The sequence below is a fragment of the Oxyura jamaicensis genome (assembly GCF_011077185.1).
Source record: "Oxyura jamaicensis isolate SHBP4307 breed ruddy duck chromosome 19 unlocalized genomic scaffold, BPBGC_Ojam_1.0 oxy19_random_OJ106422, whole genome shotgun sequence".
NCBI lineage: Eukaryota > Metazoa > Chordata > Aves > Anseriformes > Anatidae > Oxyura > Oxyura jamaicensis.
This window is the reverse complement of record NW_023304538.1, coordinates 52724-73496: the sequence shown is the minus strand read 5'-3', so window position 1 is coordinate 73496 and position 20773 is coordinate 52724. Positions and strand designations below refer to the sequence as shown.

The following is a 20773-nucleotide window of genomic DNA, read 5'->3' as shown; positions in this document are numbered from 1 at the left end:
AAAGGGGGGGAACAGCAAAGGAAAAAGGGGGGGGGAAAGGCCAAAAAAAAAAAAAAAAAAAAAAAACCAACAACCCACACCGCACCCTGTGTATTGAAGGCGGCGGATAACGCCGCCCGAGGAGCGGAGCGGAGCAGCGCTCTGCGGCTCAGCGCCCCATGGCCCCGCCGAGCCCCGCCGGCAGCCCCCGGGCAGGGCGGCGGCGCTGCGCCCGCCCGGGGCCCACCCTCCGCCGCGGCCCACCTTGCGGCAGGCCCCCGCTAACCCCTTCCTCGCCGCTCCTCCGCCTCGCTGCCCACCCCCTGGCAGCGGAGGGGGGTGGGCAGCGGCTGGCTCCAGCCCCCGCGTTGCTTCCCGGGGTTAGCGGGGTTAAGGGCCCCCGGGGAATCACTGATGTGGGGCTGGACTCCTTCACTAGTGGGCTTCGAGGGTCGGTGGGTGTATGCTGCTGCCTGGTCTGTTTTTAGGACTAGGATGTAGGGGGGCACTGGAACAGGTTGCCCAGAGGAGCTGTGGGTGCCCCGTCCCTGAATTGCCCAAAGCCAGGCTGGATGGGGCTGGAGGCAGCTTGGGCTGGGGGCAGGGGGCCCTGCCCACAACCGGGGCTTGGAACTGGCTGGTCTTTAAGGTCCCTCCCAACCCAAACCAGTCTATGAGTCAATGAAGCAGCAATGGAGGAGAAGAAACCACATATGCACATGGCCCCAGTGCTCCTGTGTGCACAAGGGTGCGTGCACCCTGTGCTCCAGCCCAGCCAGCCTGCCTGCCCCTCTGTTTGGTGCTGAGGAGCAGAGCAGGGAGCTGCGGGTCACCAACGCAGGCAGCCCCTTCTGGGCACACAATAAGCACATGGCCTGGGGATCTCTGCCTGGTATGAACAAATCCACCAAAAAGCAAGTCCAGGGAAAGCCAGGCCAGGGTACTTCAAGTGGGGTGAAATTCAGCTAAAGACAATTGAAGATAAATACACCGCGGGATATTCCGATGGTGAAATCAGTTAACTGCAGAAGAATCTTCAATGGGAGCCAAGTACACGAGTCAACTAAAACTGCCTTTGTTGGACCCAGGAAACAGCCTGGAGAGCCCTCCAGCACCTACAGCAACACTCCCACAACCAGGTGAGCACTGAGCGAAGACAAGGGCCTTCACAGTAAGTGTCAGTTTTACAGGTTAAAGGCATTTAATTCACATCATGCATATGCTTTCCTTTTCTGATTTAAAATCGTCCCCACCTCCTTCCTTTCAGCCTTGTGGCCACCGCATTTCCCATATTGGGATTTTACCATCAGAAGGGACGTGGTCACCAGCTCAGGAACCAGGCAGAGGGATTATTTTTTTAGCTGGTCTGTATGTACTAGAAATCCCATCTCCATTGATTATCAAACCACTCCTTTGTCACGTCAGCTGCAATGCCCAGCCACAGGATTTCTATGTCCTGCTGCCTGCTTGCCCTGTCCAGGGCCTGGATGGAGGTGCAGGAATTTAGCAATGGTCCAAGTCCCTGACAATCATTGGGGTGTGCAGGCCTGGCTACATCCTGCAATTTTACCACTTTGATGAAGCATTTTTGTGTCTAGTGAGGACACTGATTCTGCAAGCTGGCTCTCAGCATTGTCAGGGGAAGCTGAATGTTTCATCAGGGTGAGACCTGGATCAACCTCTTTGCATCCTTTTACTTCTTTCTTTTTTTCCCCGATCCACAAAGCAACTTTCACAAGTGACTTTCCGAGCTTCACCTGGGTTGCATACGTGAGTAAAGCAGGGTAAAACCCACTGACTTGCAGCACGTTATTCCCTGCCTTCAGCTAATTTCCTTTCCTTCAACTCTGGAAGACATTAGCCAAAAAGGTTCCAAGCTTCACAGCTGAATACAGTAGCTGGAAAATCCATTAAGGTTATGTATTTATTATTAAAAATTGTTAAAGGACCAAGCTCTCATTAATCCCTAAACATATCCACAATAACTCCAAACTCGTGCCTGTGTAAATAAAACCAGCCTCTGGCCCTTTTCTCTTCTTCTCCGTGAGAACTCAGAGCTGATCCTGCCAGACCCTCATTTTTAAGAACCTGTCCTCGGTACCAACAGGGGTGGCAAGAGGAGGGAGCGCGCTCCAGAAGGTGACAGCTGCCTTGGAAATCAGCGCCCCGATGTCCGCATTGCGCTTCTGGAAATGATATGGCAAGAGACAATATAATACTAATGTGACAAAGCAAAGCACTGAAAAACTATGTGAGGCAGGGCAGGTTGTTGTCAGAGACCTGCTTGGCTGCCTGTTGGGGACCGGTGGTGGTTGTCAGTGTCAGCGCCGAGCCGTCGCTCTAATAACAAGTGGATTATCACTTGATGTAATTTGCTTTCAAGCTGCCGTACACCAGTCAGACCGATTACAGTTAGGTACCTCCCAGCTCGCAGGGAGATGTTCAGCAAACCCACAGCCATGAGGCACCACAAGGTCTTAATTTCAGTTTCAGTGTCTTTTTAGACGAAGGAAAGCAGTGGCTGAATGGTGAGCTGGCAATAAATATGGCAGCAATAAACGTGGTGTCCAAGAGGAGGCAGGGCAAGCCAGTGAATGATTTGAGTAGAGGCATGTGCCTTAAAAATATCCCATACGTTACCTAGATGTAAAGTCTGTAGGGTCAAACTTAGAGGTCCCTTAGAGAAAGTCCTCTATTGAAATTAAGTAGTTGTGCTCAGTCAGGAGTGATCCACTGAAATAAAAACTACAGAAGGTCTGTGATGGCCACTGAAGTGAGGAGGCCTGTAATTACTGCCAACAGTACTGGGGGGAGTTTGGTCCACTCCAACTGCAGATGTCCCAAGAAATGCACATTCAGCCGCTCCCTGGAGAGGGTTCAAGAGCACTGCATGGTCTAATGGCTCTCACAAGTGGGATTAGTTTCTCAACTTTTAGCCTAATTTTTTTGTATTGCTTAATTTCATCACATTATTTCTGATTAAACGCTTTGTGGAAGGCATACAATTGCTCCCTAGTCTGGATTTTCATGTTTTAATGATGGTTAATTATTCCAGGAGAAACTTTTATTTTTACTTCTTATTCATTGTGCTTTTGCACTGGGTGGTTTATCCTGAAGTTTAATTAGCACATTTCAGAACTAAATATCTAGATTAAATCATTGCTGAGCAAGCTCTGCTCAAGGACTGCTGTGCACAGCCTCCACGCACCTGCCAACACACACAACTGATGCATTGATCGATGGGTTATTTGGGCTCGCATGTGTTGATCGACGGGTTATTTAGGCTCACTCGTACTGATCAATGGGATCTTTGTTGGAGACAAGCCAGCTGAACACTGCAGGGGCTCAGGGAAGCAGCATCTTGCTGCCCCGCGGTGCTGGGCTCACCTGCACCCCATCCTGCTGCAGAGGAAGAGGATGGACAAAGGCACTGATCATGATGGGTAGAAAGGGCAGCCTAAAGCCTCTTGAAGCACCGGAGACAGTATTGCATGCACTGACAGCAGGTCTGGGCCGCAGCAGCGCTGGCAGAGTCACATCTCCAGCCCCACCATCTGCTTGAATCCAAGGCTTCATTTCAGCCTATTAGAGAGACTGGGGCTGGCTGCAAACATCAGATGTAGGAATAGGTTTGGCAAAAGTCCATCCCTCTCCTGCTGTCTCAGACACCAAGATTTTGATTCAAGCTCATCTGCAAATACTAAAAAAACTTCAGTTTTGCCACCCTGGTGGAGCTCATCACAAAAAAACACCTTCAAAAAGACCAAAAAAAAAAAAAAAAAAAAAAAAAAACAATTCCTTATACTACATTATCTCAACAAACTGAAGCTACAGACAAATGCGATTACACCCACAAAAATCTGCTTGCTCCCAACCGAGAGTCCAAACAGCAGCAGCTACGCCGAGGCCAAAAGAATCTGCTGGTGCACGCGCAAGCTCTTCCCTGCAAGCCTGACATCCTGTGAGCTCCTGCAAGGGGCACGGCTCCCAGACCTGCAGCAATGCCCATGTGTGAGAGAAAAGCACCTCCTGTTCACTGAGCAGGCTGGTTTTATGCTCCTTATTTACACAGAGCTCTGGCACACTGTGTAATGAAAATGGGGAAGGCTTCAAGTCCTTTGCTAGCCCACAAAAATAAGTTGACTCTCTGCGCCAGCACTGCAAGGCAAACAGCCCCAAACCAAACCCAGAAAACTCACAATGAATTTCAGCAGGGAGGGCTTTTTTTTTTGTTGTTTTGTTTTGCTCTTAGAAAGATAGCCCTGTAATTTAGTGACTCATACGTTCTACATCCTTTGTTGCTTTTCATTTTCAACATCTTTAAACTGTTTGCGGAGAACTCACTTATTTTTAGACTTCCCATCAGTGAGAGACATTTTAGCTGGTTTGGAGGGGAAAAGCTCCGTTGAGATTTTTGTATCTGGGGTGTTAATAGGCACACTTCCTGGTGGAAAGAGATTTCCTTCCTCTTCTTTCTTTTGCATCTGATTCGGAAGCTGGGCAGTGATTTTTGGGCACACCAAGGTCTGACCTGATGGAGGGAGGAGGATGGCCACAAGCATATGCAGACACATGTAGGGGGTTGAAGAATAAATGTGGGCTCTGGGAGCACTAGTTATCTTCTACCCTTGTCATCAGATCTGAAAATCTCCTGCCATGCTCCAGAAAGCCTCTGTAAGTTAAAGGGGGAGAACATGCCCCAGTGCAGCACTACCCCAGATTTCTCCATGCTAGGCCAAAAGCATGAAGAGTAGTTTAGATGCCATGGGGGACAAAAAAAATAATAATAAATAAAAAAATAAATAAAAAAAATAAAACTATATATCTATCTTTGCTTTAAAAATTCATTTTTTTTTTTTTTTCTCCAGAAAACTGACCTTTCAAAATTTGAGTTTGCTTCGGTTTGTTTACAAAAGCCAATACCTCTTTTCACATTGCAATTTGGAATTTATTTTTTTTTTTAAGGAACTTTAAAATTAAATTAGAAAAAAATTCAAAATGAAAATTAGTTCTGCAGCCCTAAAAGTGAGGCATTTCATTTAAAAAAAAAAAAAAAAAAATCTGAATCCTGTCTGCCTTTTAAAAAAAAATATATATATATTAATTATGTCAATCAACACGGAAAAGACCTCCAAACAAAAACCACGCCAGCACCAAACATCCCCAAGCCTCCAGATGCACATTCCTCCACCTCCGGCCAGCGCTGCAGTGCGCTCACTGCCCTCACGTCTCCCAGGGCAGGCGCCTTGCTCAGAATGAGAGCGAGGGACATGCCTGTGCAGGCAGGGACACCTCCTGCTCCTCTGCATGCAGGCCATTTGCGTGTGTCCAGACCATACTCCAAAATGCATGCTGTAGACTCAATGCTGAGCTCAATGGACACATCCCACAGACCCTCTGTCTTGCACTATGGAGATGCTTGGATTTTACCAGCACATGCCACCCTAGCGCAGGCAGCAGGGCATGGGACAGGACCAGCCACCGTCCCCCTGCGGTGTCCCCAGGTGCCAGCTGGCTCCGCAGCCGCTGCACGCTGTGCTCAACTCATGCCAGCTGCCGAGTGCAGGATGAGCTCCTGAGCCCAGAAACAGCGGCAGCTCTCTGGCCAGTGCAAAGGAGCCTTTTCCAGGACACATTTGTAATATTGCTGAAAGCTGCAGCCCTAATGGAGGGCTGGAAATATTCCACGGCGCTTTGGCTGTCACCTCTCCCGAGCGTCACAGAGAGGTCTGAAATACCCAGGTTCTGTTCCACAGTCTCCGACCATCCAAGACTTCAGAGTATGTTTATATCCAGGCCACTGCCGTGTCTTCTGTCCCAGACATTATTGTGGCTGTAGCCCAATGTCACCCACCCAGCTCTTCCTTTTAGATATGCACAGCCCAAACCAGCCTAACTGTGTGCCCAACACAGAGCTCTCTGCTCTACTCGTTATCAGGCTCCAGCTTCATGTCCAGATGAAGCCAGCACTCAGCATCCTCTGGAGGAGCTGCCACCATCTCCCCATTGCAGGTGTCCACACAGTGCATGTGCAAGATCAGCCTTTGCCATTTCACAGCTCCTTGCAAAACAGCACAAACTCACTTTGCTCAAGCCCCAGTGACCCAAACTCATCGGTCTGTGTCTTGGGAGAAACATCTCCAAAGAAGCTGGCTCAGGGAATTGGCTTTTGCTCAGTAAGAACAAGGCACAAGGATAAATGTGCATAGGCTGCAGGGTGGACAGTGTCAATACAATTAGTTTGTTCTATTATTTGTCATGCCATATGCCCTGGTACTCGATCCACAAATCTGAGCCATCAGCTGTGAACACCTGTCAAGGAGTTAAGTAATTTTCCAGTTTCTGGGTAGAATAACTGGAGACAATAAGGTTGATTTAATCGGCAATGCAGAATCCAGAAATACAGCGGCTTAAAAATACATCTTGGTATATTTTGTACAAGAAAACCTTTCTGTATTAGAGTTTAACCAGAAGAGGGGAAAAAACAACAACAACAACAAAAAACCACCTCCTTAGTGGATGTATTGTAATAGAGAAACAAGGCAGGTATTAGGTGAAGTATGGCGGAAAGGAGATAAACAGGACACCATGTTCTCCTGCTTGTCCACAAGAGACAGAAATTCCCATTTAGAAAACCCAATAAAAATGTAATTCTTTCATAACAACTGCATCCACTGTATATTGTTTCTCTGAGGAAAAAAAAATATAAGTGACTTTGAAGTCCTCCAATGCCATCAAGAACATATTTTTTCCCCCAAGTATCTCAAAAGCAGCAAAAAATATGAAAAAAAAATTAATGACTGCTAACGGCTGAAACAGATGGTCTGCTGTGAATCCCCACAGCCTCCTGCAACTGTGAGTCAAGCCATTTTTCAAAATGGTGAAGGGGGGGGGGGAAGGGGGGGGGGGAGAGGGAAATCAATTTCCAAGATTACCAAGCTTCCAAAAATCCATTTGGATTTCCCAGCTGAGAGCCAACAGAAATGGAGGGCTTGGCTGGTACAGATCCTGCATGGGCTTGATCCCAGAGCATCCGTCACCCACACATCATGCACACATAGGTGCTCTGGACACATTTGCTTTCAGCACAGTCCCACAAAGATGCAGGATGAGGATTTACTCTAAGATTTTGGCCAAGGACCATTTACACCATCAGATTCCCGACATGTGCACCCACTGCCTGTCCCCAGTGCTGTTCCTGCTGCCCACCCTCGGGAGCAGCATCCCTCCCTCCCCGTCCTCCCGCCCCTGTTGCAAGGAACGGTTTGAGATGAGAAAGCCACTTGCCAGGAAGGAAACTCTGGTTGCCTGCTCCTCTGCTGCAGCTCCTCTGTCTCCCCGGGTGACTCGTCCCCTCGGCCACCTTCATGCTTGGGCTGCCCCTCTCCACGCTCTTCGATCAGCCCCATCAGGCAGACGCGGCGGCAGGTTCACGGAGGTGCCCGAGCTCATCATGGGGAGAGCGAAGCCAGCAGTGCGACTCTGTAAGGAGTTGACAGAAACTTACTGCACGCATTGTACCAGTTTATCATTTATTTAAATTCAATCTTTCAATAATTCATGCCAGCCTTTCACTGTGGAGCAGGACAACAATGGCAGGAGCGCAGTGACACAGGCAGTGAATAACCACATCTGGAACAGATGTTCAGTTCTAAATAAAAGCTGGTTTTGCAGAGAATGTTAAACACCATGGGAATAGTATGCTTTGGGACACAGCCCTGCTCCTTCCAGGGGGCAGCAGCAATTTGCTCATATGTTTTGCAATGCAGAGTTAGGACGGATCAAATGAAAAATCCAGGGCTGACTACAGCTGCAGCCCAGTAGTTGTGAGCAGACCTGCAGCATCCACATGCATCTCTGGGCACAACCACGCCCTGCTGCCAGTCCACCCAGGTGCTCCTAAGAGCGAGCTGGGTGAGACCAGTGCTTCTGCATTGCAGGGAGGGGGGCACGAGCACCCCTGTGAGAGGAGGAGCTGAAAACCGTGCTGGTATCTCTGCAGGGTGCCCACCTGCATCAGGTGCCCCCAGTCTCCGAGCCCTCGGGAAGGGCATCCACCTTCCACAAACACCTCCGCCGGCTGAGATGCGCAACCCTCTAAGACCAACACCTCCCGCATTGTGCCACCAAGCCTCCCCTGTCCATCCTTGCAGGCTGTGCTCAGCTGCCTTGCCATCTGAGAGACATCCTTGAAGCCCATTCCCCACCACCATGGGCATACCTCACCGTGGATCCCCCTTCCCTTCTGCACCCAGTATAAATGGGGGTCCACTGCCAGGACCCTCCATGCTTGCAGCTTAGTGAGCTGCCATCTCCAATTCCCCGATGGGACACTAACCCATACTGTCAGTCACCCTGAAATGTCAGCCGCTACCAGGCCTGTTACACTTCTGAACAAAGCACTTTATTCCTTTTCCTGTACTGAACCTTGCACTTGGAGCAGTGTCCCAAAGTGATGCGCACACCTACCTTTACCCTTCCCAAACCCCCATCCCTAATGGCCCAAAACGCTGGCGCAATGCAATGTCCCCTCTTCATGCCAGCCACCCTTACCTCTGTTCTCCCCTGCCCATCTGTTGCTGGCCTTGCTCTCCTTCTATTTGGTTTTTAAGTGCTTTGAGGCAAGAAATTATTCACCATTTTTTCTGAAATTGCATTACACCTCACACACTTGAGGCCTGACCCCAGACCAGACCTCCAAGGTGTATGATTACCACTACTAGAACTGCTATCACTGACCCTGAGACTCCACCTGGGCTCTCATTTCAGTCCTTATATTTTTTGGACTACCTCATTTATCACTGTTTTTGCAACATGTCCTGTGATAGCTGGACTCCACTCTATGTCTGGATAACGCAGCTTTACAGACAGCTTTCACTGCAAGTTTTCCTGCTAATAGTGTCTTGTTCTTAAACATGAACCTTGCACTTTACCCTGCTAGCTAAGCACTTAATGTCAGAAAGAAATTGTGGTTTTGGTGTTTTGTTTTTTTTTTTTTTTTTTTTTTCCTAGATAATGGCTGGTCTTCCAGATTGAGTTGATAATGAAATAAGTAATGACATTAAAGCCCATTAATCAGTAACAAGCAGTGAATAATACAGAGTGCAAAGCTGTCAACTGCTCCTCAAGGACAAGCTAAGGGGAACCCTGGAGAAATAGTGAAGCCGTTCAAAATTGGGTCCCCCAGTCTCTGTGTCTTCCTTCTTACCCCCTTAAAGTGGCCAACAATCAAAGCTGGCCAGTTCTTCCCTTGGGGGAGCTGGGCTTGTGCCAGGCTGTCCGATTAGACCTTCCTTGATGTCTGAGAACTCCCCACAGCATTCACAGCCCTGCTGAATTTCACACCTAGCAGGAACTCACTTTCAGCAATTTCTTCCACTCCCTGGTACAGGACATGAAAAATGAGGGAGGGATTCAGGAGGGCTACTCTCTACACACATTTCTGATCACGCTAACATCAGTGGTAAAAGGACGTGGCTCACACCTCCAGCAGGATTTTCCCCTGCGAGCCTGTTCTGACTCGAGCTCCGTTTCCCCAGAAGCATCCCCAGGAGGAAAGGGCACGTTGTGTTGCAATGAACACTTGTAGTTGTCATGACAGTGGGTGGATGACAGGAAACGCTACAGCAGATCTCAGAAATAAACGTCTGAGCAAAGCCACCCCTCGGAGAGAGCAGCCAGCGGGGTCACAGTCAAGAGCGCAGGCATCTCTATTAGCACAGAGGCTGATTTATTAGTCTCTCTGTGTATCTACACCCACAGAAAATGTGGTACCCTTGGGGCCAATGTCTTCAATCCACATTTATAAGTGTCTAACCCAAGGGACTGCTCAGCTGTATTACACGGAGCTGGTGACAGCTTCCCTCCATCTTTATAGAAGGCACCAAGAAGCACAGAACAGGGATCCTAGGAAAAGGGCCATTCGGGTCTGGTTAAACAGCAGCGGGGGCTGCTGAGGACCTTTCCCCATGCAGAGCTGCGAGTGCTCAGTCTAGGAGACTGGGGACATGAGTGGTAGCCCTGGCAATGGCAGTCTTCTGCCAACCCCCCTTTCGCTTGCATGCAGAAAGGATACTGCAGTGAAACTAACTTCACGCTTTCCTGCTCATTTTAGGTTAGAAATGAGTAACCAATGCTAGCCATAAATGTGGCAATGAATAGTAAAAATGTCATCTAAAAGAAGAAAACTATTTTAAGCTGCTTTAAAATTTTTACTGGTTTGAATTAAGTGTTAATTAAGCAAATTTCTAATATATATATATATATATACTCATGAGATGGACTGTGTGTACAAACATAGGTGGGCACAAACCTCCAGGCTATGGAAGTTTCCCTTAGCATTTCGCAGCCATCCCCTGTGACAAGGAAAGAGGTCTCCCCTCACCTCAGTACCACCAGTCAGAGCCTGTGCTGGGTCCTCCAGGACTGAAGAGACAACAGCACGTGGGAGCAAGCCCCATGGTGAGTCAGTATGATCCAAGTGGAGTATGTTGTGTGTGAAGGGGAAGAGCAAGGAGCAACAGGAACAAGCGGAAGCAAGTGAAGTCACACCAGAAATAATGAAATCACTCAGCAGGTAGTGCTGCTTTGGGGCAGGACTCCGAGAGGCCGTGGGATCTCCATCCTCAGGTAGGAGAAGGCCCTGCACAACCCTGGGCAGGGGTTGGACTAGAGGTACTAAGGATCCCTACCAGGTTAAATTCCTCCTAAGTTTTTATGGTTTTGTAGGGTCAAAAACAACCAGGAAGAGAATTTTTTTTTATTTTTTTTTGTTTTTTTAAAGTAAAGAAGTGAAACCCTTTTTAATTCCTTGCACAGGTCACATCCTGTCCATGCGCCTTAAGCTCAGTACTCTCACAGTACTTCGGGGCTGTGTCACCGAAATGGTTAAGTAGGAAAGCGTTTGCAACCCAGCCCAGCTGGCTGGCCAAGCGCTGCAGTGCTCCTGGCCCTAAGTTTACTTTCCTCTTTTGCTTTTCACTCTCTCATGCCAAACGTAAGGGTCTGGCCTGCTTCACAGCCCGCTTTGCCAACACGATCACAGTGACTCACTCAACAGCTCTTCATCACAACACATTCTTTCAATGGGACTTCATTTTGGATGGCATGATCTTCACAATCTGATGCTGGAGAAAGGCAAGAAATGCATAAATATGGGGGCAAAGTGAAGGGGGAAGGGTAGCAGTGGGGTTGGGTCAGAACCAGTGGAGTGACACTAACTTCATTTTACCTCCACCGGCAGGTAGCCAATTTCACTAATAAGAGAAGAAACCCAGCTCAAAGGAAAAAGAAAGGCCCTCACATCACTTCTTCCATCAGGCTGACACCTCTTCATCTTGGGGAATTTAACATCTGTTACATAATTCAGAGAACATGTGGTTATTTTCCAGGCTTATTAATAGCTCCAAACCTAAGGCTGAAAATGAAAATCAGCAGCTGCTCCAGACTTCACCTCTTTGAGAAATAGGTGAGAGCAGGTACAATGGCTGGCTGGGGGTCAGGGCTTTCACTCACTCCAAGGCTCCTCATTACAAGCCATGAAGGACAGAGTTTGGACTGCACCTCTGCTGCTGAGACATCTGGATCTCCACATTTTCTTCACATCTCATTTTTTCTCTCCAGTAAAGGCACATTTCATGGGAGTAGGCAGAGGAAAGGGCCTCACTCTCCACAAGAGTGGACTGGAAGAGTGCCTATGGGAGGGGAGGGAGATACTTCACTGCCCCTTGCATACATAGAGCACGTTTATTCATCAGGTGTTCAATAGCATCCAAGGTGACTATCAGGGCTTCCACAGACTTTGATGTAAGGATTTTTCTTAATGCCTATGCCACCCTCTCTCTAACTTGGATAACAGGTTGAAGAAGTGCACTTGGCACCTAGAGCATTGAGAAGGCCGGTCATAACCTGGAGTTCTGCTTCTGGCAGGGATAGAAGTACACCACCACGGGCATACCTCTCTGCTCAGGAATAAGTGCTCCCTTATTAGGCACTTCCAGGCAGCATTCAGGCTGGGCAATAGCCTCTGTAAAGGCAAATCCATGGCTGGAATAAACACTGTGTGTCTGCTGCTGAAATGCACAACCTGCAGCTCGTGTGCCTTATTGTGCAATGGTAGAGGGAAAGCTCCCCCAGCCTTTGCCATCTTCAGTCCATCCAAGCATCAATGACAACATAGGGTCATGCAAATGATTTTTCAGTGGCAGAACCTAAAGTTAAAGTTCAGCTTACTCCAGTCCCAAATTCATGTGCGGCTCTAAGCCAATGAAGAAAAAGCAAACCTGACAAAAGATTGTGACTAATGTAAAAAACACTTCATTTTCTGGCACTTGATAAAGGCCAAGAACATTTGACAAGAACAGCTAAGTTCACCAGACACCACTGCTCGCTGCAGGGAGGAGGTGGTTGCCGCATTCTGTTCAGCTCCAAGCCCTGTCCAGTTCAGCCGCTCCCATGGGAGGTGGGAGACCCATGCCTAAGAGCTCAGTTGGCCACTTGCAGAACAGCAAAGTGCAAGGCCTAAACTATCAGAAACCAGGAGCTAGTCTTTTCCTAGCTCACATGATGAGAAATACTTAAATAGTCAACAGGACAGAGTAGAGCCCATACATCTTGTCCTACCAGGAAAAAGCAGGCAGACTGTTATTCTTCACGTGCAATCAATATTCAAATATTTATACAGTGCAAAGCAGCAGCAGGAAAACCTAAGGAAAATCCACCCAGAGACATGACAAGCTTCAAGGCAACTCCAGCAGGAAACAAGAGTCCTTGGCTCAAGACCTTTCAAAATGAACAGAGAGATGCCTTTAGGCAGCACAGCCCACCTTCTGACTCACTATTGGATCAGCAGAGCTGGCGCAGATCCGTGACCCAAGGGACTGCACATCGCAGCCTTCACACGGTCAAGAATCACAAGGCATCCAGCCTGCCCAGGGGGCAGGAGAAAGCGGTCATGGACAGGACCCATACTGCAGCGTGAAGCTGGGCCCTGCTTGGGTTTGCAGCTGATTCTGCTGTCTCCAGCAGGCCTTGCTGGCTTGTTTGCTCCCACCCCAGAGCTGTGGGTTACTCAGCTCCTCACTCCACTCGCTGGAGAAATTCCCATGCAAACTGAAATAATCTACTGAAAAGTGAACTATTTCCCTCAGTCTGAATTCACCAAATTCAAGAACTGTCAGCTGATCCAAAACTACATTTTCAAACTAAAACCAGAAGGTACCATTTTGGCAGAGGAAAATAGCTGTCAGCTTTGTCTTAATGTAGCTGAGATATTTTTTTCCTTCCCTATACTTCTTTCACCCTCATCCATTTGAGAGTTCACTCACTTGTACTTTTCATGGGCAGCACATCATATTTTTCCTGTCCACCTACCCATGTTTCTCTCTCCACACAGATCTGAAACACAGACTTCTTATTTCTTCCTCTGTACCTGGGCTGATGCTGAATGCTCTCCTAGGAAAACATCTGCACAAGGAAAGCTCCCTGTGGAGTTCCCCAGAAGAAATTACTTGCTGCATGGAAATGGCAATAGCCACAAGAAAACTACACTGCAGAAGCATCTACAGGGAGGGGAGAGCCTTTCTTGCCTGACATCATCATCTGGCAGTGGTTTCCACAGCAATGCATCTTGAAGTACACTGGGTGCAAAATCTTGCCCAGGGAGATCAGTCTGGCAAGATTTCCCAGAAATATTATTTCTCTATAAATCCAGACATTGTGGGATACTCACATTGGATCTTACATTCCAACGATTCCTTTTTGCCTTTGTATGCTAAGCTCCAAACCTGCTGCAGGGCAGCAGTTCTAGGGTCAATTGGATGCAACTCAGTTTATTAGCATAAACATGGAGCCACAGGATATTAGGAAAGGAGTGTGCTAAGAACTTCAAAGCTCTTGGAAATTTAGAAAGCATCTAATTATAACTGTTACTGAACAAGGAGTTTGCACATTATTCATAGTCTTTAGAAAAAGCAACTGGCAACGTCAGAAAAATTATAAAACGAGGATTTGGAGTACATGACCTCCTGTTCATATTGTGCATTTGCCATGTAATGAAAGAAAAACAGGAAAGAGTTTTGCCAGGGTATGGAGAGGGGGGAAAAAAAGGCAAGAAGACAACAAAATTGAAGAGGATTTTGTTGGCAGAACTTGGAAATTATTACCACAGGATCTAAGCAGAGCTTTAGTAGGTATTTATTAGGATGGCAACACTGGAAGTCCAATGAAAGTAGAACAGCAAATAGCTAGTTCAAACTCAGAGCTTCAGTCACTATCAACAGGCTATACAAATCAAGACCTTGGCATATAGGAGATGTCCAGGCTTAGTTGGATGGTACTCAGTAGTTACTTTAGCACACAAATATGCTCATCCATCTAGCTAATGATGCTTTTTGAACCACATTTTCACATATTACTCCCAATATCCACAGCTTCAGTTATAGCCACAAAGCCGCATTCAACCCCAATCCACACCACTACTATTTATACATGAACCAAGTTAGCAGGAGAGATTCAGTGATGGAACATTTGGTCAAAAATGGATTTCTCAGGGAGTGGCAGAGCTGGATTGGCTATGTGATGGGAGAAAACAACCAGAAGCCAGGGGTTCTGGATCACCAACCACAGGACCTGAACATGATGAGCAGAGATGAGCATTAGTAACAGGATCAAGGAACAACATTAGATAAGGTGAGAAACTAGGACCAAGGTCCACCCCTGAAGCTCAGTCAGAAGCCTGGAAACAGAGCTGCAGGGTGGGCCTGGGAGCCTTCTAGGAGACAGGGTTGAAGAATAGTTACCTACAACAGGTCTGAGAGCCTTCCAGCAGGCAGAAACCAGCCAGCCACAGACACGTCTCCAGCACAACTCATACAGGGCCTGAAGGCCTGAGGCTGAGCTTAAATAGGCTGCAAGACCATGGGTAGAATCCAGGTGAGGCTGCTTATAGCTATTAGTGTCCTTGGAACTCTAATAACAATAAAGTTTGAGCCCAGCATTCAGAAACATGGTAGAACTGTGCTTCACATGTTGAAAAGCAAAACCCTTTTCCTAGCATCTTGACTAACGCTCCTCTGGAGGTTGTTCTATGCTGTAGTAAGAGTTCTATGCTGTGAATGTTACATTATGGAGCAACTGCTGTTCCTGCTGACATCAGCAGCAAAGCAGAAAGGACTGTCCTTGTACTCTAGATCCATGCACAAAGCTTTGCCCTGGCTCAAGAAAGCAAGTGTGAGGATTTATGGAAACACCTGTACATTTGCTTAACCTCAACATGTGTTCGTGTGCCATTGATTCAAGCTATTTTATTGAAGTTATGTTCTTCTGCATTGGGACTTTGCTAGCTACTCTAGCTAAGTTCTGCAGAACTACTTTTTCAATATTTACATTATTGTGCAGCAGCACTTTAAGATGTTATTTATCAAAAGGTGCTTCATTTCCCCAAATTACATATGTTAAAAATATGTTCTAAAATGCATGGGTTGTATATTGTAGTTGAATGTTCTGTTAAACATTCCTGTGGGTGTTTGTTTTTTTTTTTTGTGAACTAGATATTTTCTGTTTTTATATTCTGAAGTTGTACCTCATACTGTACCACTGTGCAAAATCTTTCATTTGGTTATACATATTATTCACTGTGCTCCTGTGTGTTCTCCCTCTCTATTCCCTGCTCTACTTATTTACTTTGAAATAGAACCCAGTCATCTCTCACACAGCACTGTAATTTTTATCATTTTTTTTCTGCAAGATGTTAGCAAAACATATTTAAGTCTGACCCTGACAACCATACTCATTTTCTTTCAAACATTTCAATTATTACTTAATTTAAGCCTGCCTGAATAGTCCTGCTGCCTCTAATATGACCACTGCCACTGCAGTGTAGCAGTGTTTTCAAAATGAAAGGGTTTTTTAATTGTCCGTAGAAAAGTTGATGTTAACAATATAACTTCATTCAATATGGTGCATTCTACCAATGAATATTTTATTGCTTTCTGGAGATGTGGCTTAGAAACAAAGGAACATAATAGAGCTTGCCTCGGGTCAAAGTGGTATACACAAATAGTGCAAAGGGCTGAACTCCAAGTTCTGCCTCATGGCTCCATCTTCTGCAGACTGGAGGCACTATAAGCAATCTACAACTGGCAGCTGGAATTGCTGCCAGCTGGTTTGGGGAAGGGGAAACCAGCTACTTTTGTTGCTGATTTATCAGCACCATACAAAGTCAGGAGAAGTGTAGAGCACTGTTCAGAGCTGTTGCCTTCAATATTTTTACAATGGTCAGAAGTCAAAGAATGGGGATCCCCATTTGGGTGGGGATATGGATGCAGCTGTCACTCGGATTTTGCTGGAATGATGCTGACTGGTGGAGCTCTGCAATGTGAAGACATGCTGCGTAGGCTACCTCTATATCTCACTTGAGGCATGACATCTAAAATAATATTTGACTATCATAAATAACTAACTGGCAGAGCTAAAATCATCAAGTCCAGACACAGTAAAGCAGCTCTCAGTCTGATTCTGAAATGCCCAGGACCTACTTCAAGATGTAAGTGTTGCTCATATGACCTTAAAAATGACAAGTACATCAAAAATGAAGAAGCTGCTTAGGAAGAAATTACAAGGAGCAGTTAGAAGTGTAAAATAACAGTTTTAAAACTCCATATTGCAAGCCTGGAATAAACATACACTGACAAACAAAGCAGAGTTAAAAAAAGTTTGTGCAGCTACACAGTAAAGTCAGAGTTAAAAAGCATTTCTTGAAAAGCCCAAGTCATGTTCAAGAGAGGAAATAGATTCCTGAACGTGACAAATTGCATGGAAAAGAATTGTATGGCAGGCCAAAAAGGGTTTTGAGCAACAACTTGCTAGAGACATAAAAGGTAACAATAAAAGCTCTTCAGAAACATTAGGGGAAGGAGGTTTGCCAGAGAGGTGGTGTGGCTGATAGATGATCACTGCATAAAAAGCATACTCAAGAGAGACAGGTCATAGCAGAAAGGTTAAATTAATTGCTTGCATTGTTTTTCATTATGAAGGAGGTGGGAAATGAAGGAAAGAAACAGAGATAAATAATCTGTTATCATAATGAAAGAAGCATCCTATGGCAGTCCCAGAGAGGCCTGTCCAATAGATCTACTCATTTATTAAGAAATGATCTGGGGACTGTGAGTGTGTGATGAGTGAGATGACAAAATTTATTAGTGGTACAAAATTAATCAGGGTAATCAAACCAGAACTGGTTGCAGCAGTTTAAATAAATAAATAAATAAACCACAAAACCCAATGTCTGACAAATAAAATAAGAGCTGAATTTCAGTGCCAAACAGTGCAAAATAATGCACATAGAGAAAAATAGCCTGTAGTCTCCCTACAATATGGTAAGCCCTGAACTAGTGATTACCATTCAGGAATGAGTTACTGGGAAGAATATGGCTAATTCCTCGAAAACATCAACTCAAAGTTCACATAACCATGATTAAATGTAATGTGAGTGGTTGCTGGGAAAGAAATAGAGAACAAAATTGAAACTATGCTGCTGTCTGAATCCATTGTGCACTTTCGTGATGTATACATTTCTGCTCAGTGCATCCCAGAAAGGAAATAACGGAGCGAGAAAGGGTCAGAGGAAGGAACTGACGTTGAACAAAGCCAGAGAACAGCTTCTGTACAAAAATAGACTAACACGTTAGGACCCTTCAATCTGGCAAAGAAGTGGCTGAAAAGGATGTAGGAGACTCTTATCAAATCAGAATTTTATCAGATCCTCAACATCATGGGGAAGGTCAATAGAGAACAAATACATATAGCTTCTCACAGCCCCAGACCTAGGAGGTATCCAATGAAATTACCAAAAGCAGATTTTAAAGAAGTGAAAGGAAATATTTTTGCAAAGAATGTACAATTACGCTGTAGAATTTTTGCTGGAAGACTTCATGGTGGTCAAAAGCAGAAATAGCCTCAAGGAGGAATTAAATAATTCACTGAAAATGCAACAGACGTAGCTTCCAGCTCAGGAAGTGTCCATGAGTATCCAACAGAAGGTGGAAAGTTGTAAGAGAAGGTATATGCTGCACCTGCCCTCCTCCAGGACATTGGGCGAAACGGGAATTTGTTCTCACTATGTATAGCAGTGATGTCAAGGCATGGAGTTCCCATAACATTGCCCTGAGACTATGTGGCTTTTTTCTGCTGACATAGAAGGGAACGTTTCTTCCTGTAGCTGTTGGACACTGAGAGCTAGAAGACGTTCTCCATCAGACTGCACCAATTTTATGTGGATCACATTTTGGACATAAAGCATTCAACTAATAGTCAAGAAAAAGCCTAGTGAATCATCAAATGTGACCCTATGCTTTGCACAGGGCAGGTTCTTTTCATAATTCACACTATGAAACTCAGCTACTCTGTTCTTTAATATCCTTTATGATGAATCTGACTTAAGCACATTATTACAAAAAAAAAAAAAGGGGGGGGGGGGGGATTGTTTGTTTGTTTTCAGGGACTTCCACAGGCTTGTCTTCAAAAACACTGCACAGCAATGGGTATTCTTCCTTGTCACATTGGTAGCATTGTTCTCACTGGTCCATATACAGGCAGGTGCCCCTGCCAGGCCCCAGAAATAGGGGACATTGAGGGCCTGGAGAATGCCCTCATCCCACCAGCTGTCCTACAGCTGTTGCACATGGTGACTTCCTGTGCTGGTGGGGGCTGCAGGCGGTGGTAGGGAAGCTAAGAGAGAAGCCTCCACATGGACTCTGGTTTCTCCAGGTCCATAGACCAAGAGCCTCCTGTGTTGTACAAGCACAGATGCAAAGGGTGCTGGCTGTGAATTACATCACAGCAGTTCATTTTCCAACCCCTGCCTCTAGCTTTATACTTTCTTCACATCTTCTACTTTATCCTGCAATTATTTTTACAAACAAACCTTATTTTCTTCAGGTTTCTTTCTCTAGCAACACATGAGACCACATGAATGGGATACCTATTGGGAACAGTCCATACGACAAAAGTAGAGACATAACGTTATTCTTCACAAAAAGCCCACTGCAAAGCTCTGCTCTCTGAAAAGTAGTTTGATTTTGTTTCAAACTCAGTATTTCTGGAAAAGCCCAGAGCAAGCCTTCCCTTCGCCATCCATTCTGTAGCTGTACCTTCTGACATGAGTTGCAATACTGTCTGCTTCCCTCTCCTAAAAAGCCAAACCACCAATCAGAAGAAATCAAAAGTGACTTCAGAAGGCCAAGCATTCGCTGTGTCAGACAGGAAAAGCCAGAAAATTACCAGTGCTTGGAGAAGACTATGGGCCTATGCCAACATGACAGCAGGCTGATACACGTAGGGATCAAGGTCTGCAGACCCACATCTGCCTGCAGGGTCCCAGGCACTTCTGTGCCATCTTGGTCATGGATAGGCACGGGCACATTGCAGCTGTGCCATTCTGCCTGGGACTTTGTCATCAGGACACTCATTATATGATTGCCAAGTCTGCCTGCACCAGTGGTTTTTGCCAAGTTGCAACTGACCCTGCATCACCTTCACACAGTTTGGGAGGTCCATCTCAGGCCCAGAACATCATCTGATGGGTTTCTAGGAGCTACCATGGGGCAGAAGGAGGGTCAGTGTTACTAGGGGATTAGCAGGGCCTCTTCCTTGCTTCCTTGAACCTTCTGATTGCTCTCAGCCTGTCTAGACCTGTAATTGTTTTCTCAGGCATTAAATGAGACCTGAGATAGAGCCCTTCTTGTTCTTTGTGCCGAAAATGATTTAAGTCCATATCACTTCATGAAACCCCTTGTTGAAGTTACACGGTTCAGCTAGGTCATAAAGAGCAGTGACAGTATTTTCCATAGATCCATCTTCTTCTTGTACCCCAGAGAAAGCCAGCATCTCTCATAAGCGACATTTCAGGAGGGAATGAAATATTTATCAGACTTCCTGATGACAGCACCACATGATTTTGTTTCCTCAATCAGCAGGTCACAGGACAAAATAGCACTTTCAGTCTGTGGTCCAATCTGATGGAGAAAAGAGTCAATCTACTCTTTCAACTTGCTTGTTAAGCATGAGGCTTCTCTGTAACATCTCAATCTTCTTCCCACTCTGTACGGTCATCAGAGACTCAGAAAGCAGATGGCCTTAGGACTGGTCTCTGTGGGATGGGAGCAGCAAACTCCCAGCTCTTCCTGACACCGGGGTGCCCCACCATGTCCTGGGGCATCGTGCCACAGGAGGAGCATGTGTCCTGCGGCACAACGTTCTGCCCATCGGCACTGCACAGACTGGTGTGTGTTTCCAAGGGGTGCTAACAGAGGCTTTTTGGCAATGCCACAATGCATGTCTTATAATCCATTTAGGGGTTTTAACTCATCTGTTGTTACACATAACAACTTAATCTCCACCATCAGCCTGAACTTCTGCCCTTCCCAGGAGCCACCAGCCAGCTGCCGATTCCTTCCCCCCCGCCCGGGCCTGGCGGAGCCAACACACTCAGGATTTCTCTTCCCGGGCATGGCTGCAACTCTGGCATAATTCCCTGGTGTCAGCGGTGGTGGGCATCATAGGAACAGCAGGCATCCCTTGGGCAGTCAGGCTTTTGTCACCTCCCCAAGAATGCCTGTCCTGTAGCACAGGAACTTTCTCCTTAAACCCTGGAAGACCTTTACTCTTCTCAAGACCTGGAAGACCTTTACTCCTCTCCCAGCTTCATAGATTGTTTTGCCAAAGTGTATTTATGATGGAGCAAAAAGAAAAATACATTTAAAATACATTCTTGTTTCATTTACAGTTCTGTGTGTGC

The 20773-nt window shown here is 46.3% G+C and overlaps 2 long non-coding RNA genes across 2 annotated transcripts in view; one reads left to right on the top strand and one right to left on the bottom strand.

Annotated features, from left to right (window-relative positions):
• The first annotated feature begins 687 nt into the window (after positions 1–687).
• LOC118158122 lies at positions 688–2981 on the top strand. The gene is made up of 2 exons (XR_004746797.1): positions 688–1118; positions 2087–2981. It is a non-coding gene; the product is annotated as an uncharacterized LOC118158122 (long non-coding RNA).
• Positions 2982–7271: 4290 nt separating this feature from the next.
• Positions 7272–20773, bottom strand: part of LOC118158119 — a 43898-nt gene continuing 30396 nt past the window's right edge. Inside the window, exon 5 of the long non-coding RNA XR_004746794.1 lies at positions 7272–7461. This is a non-coding gene — a long non-coding RNA (uncharacterized LOC118158119). The remainder of the gene's footprint in view (positions 7462–20773) is intronic.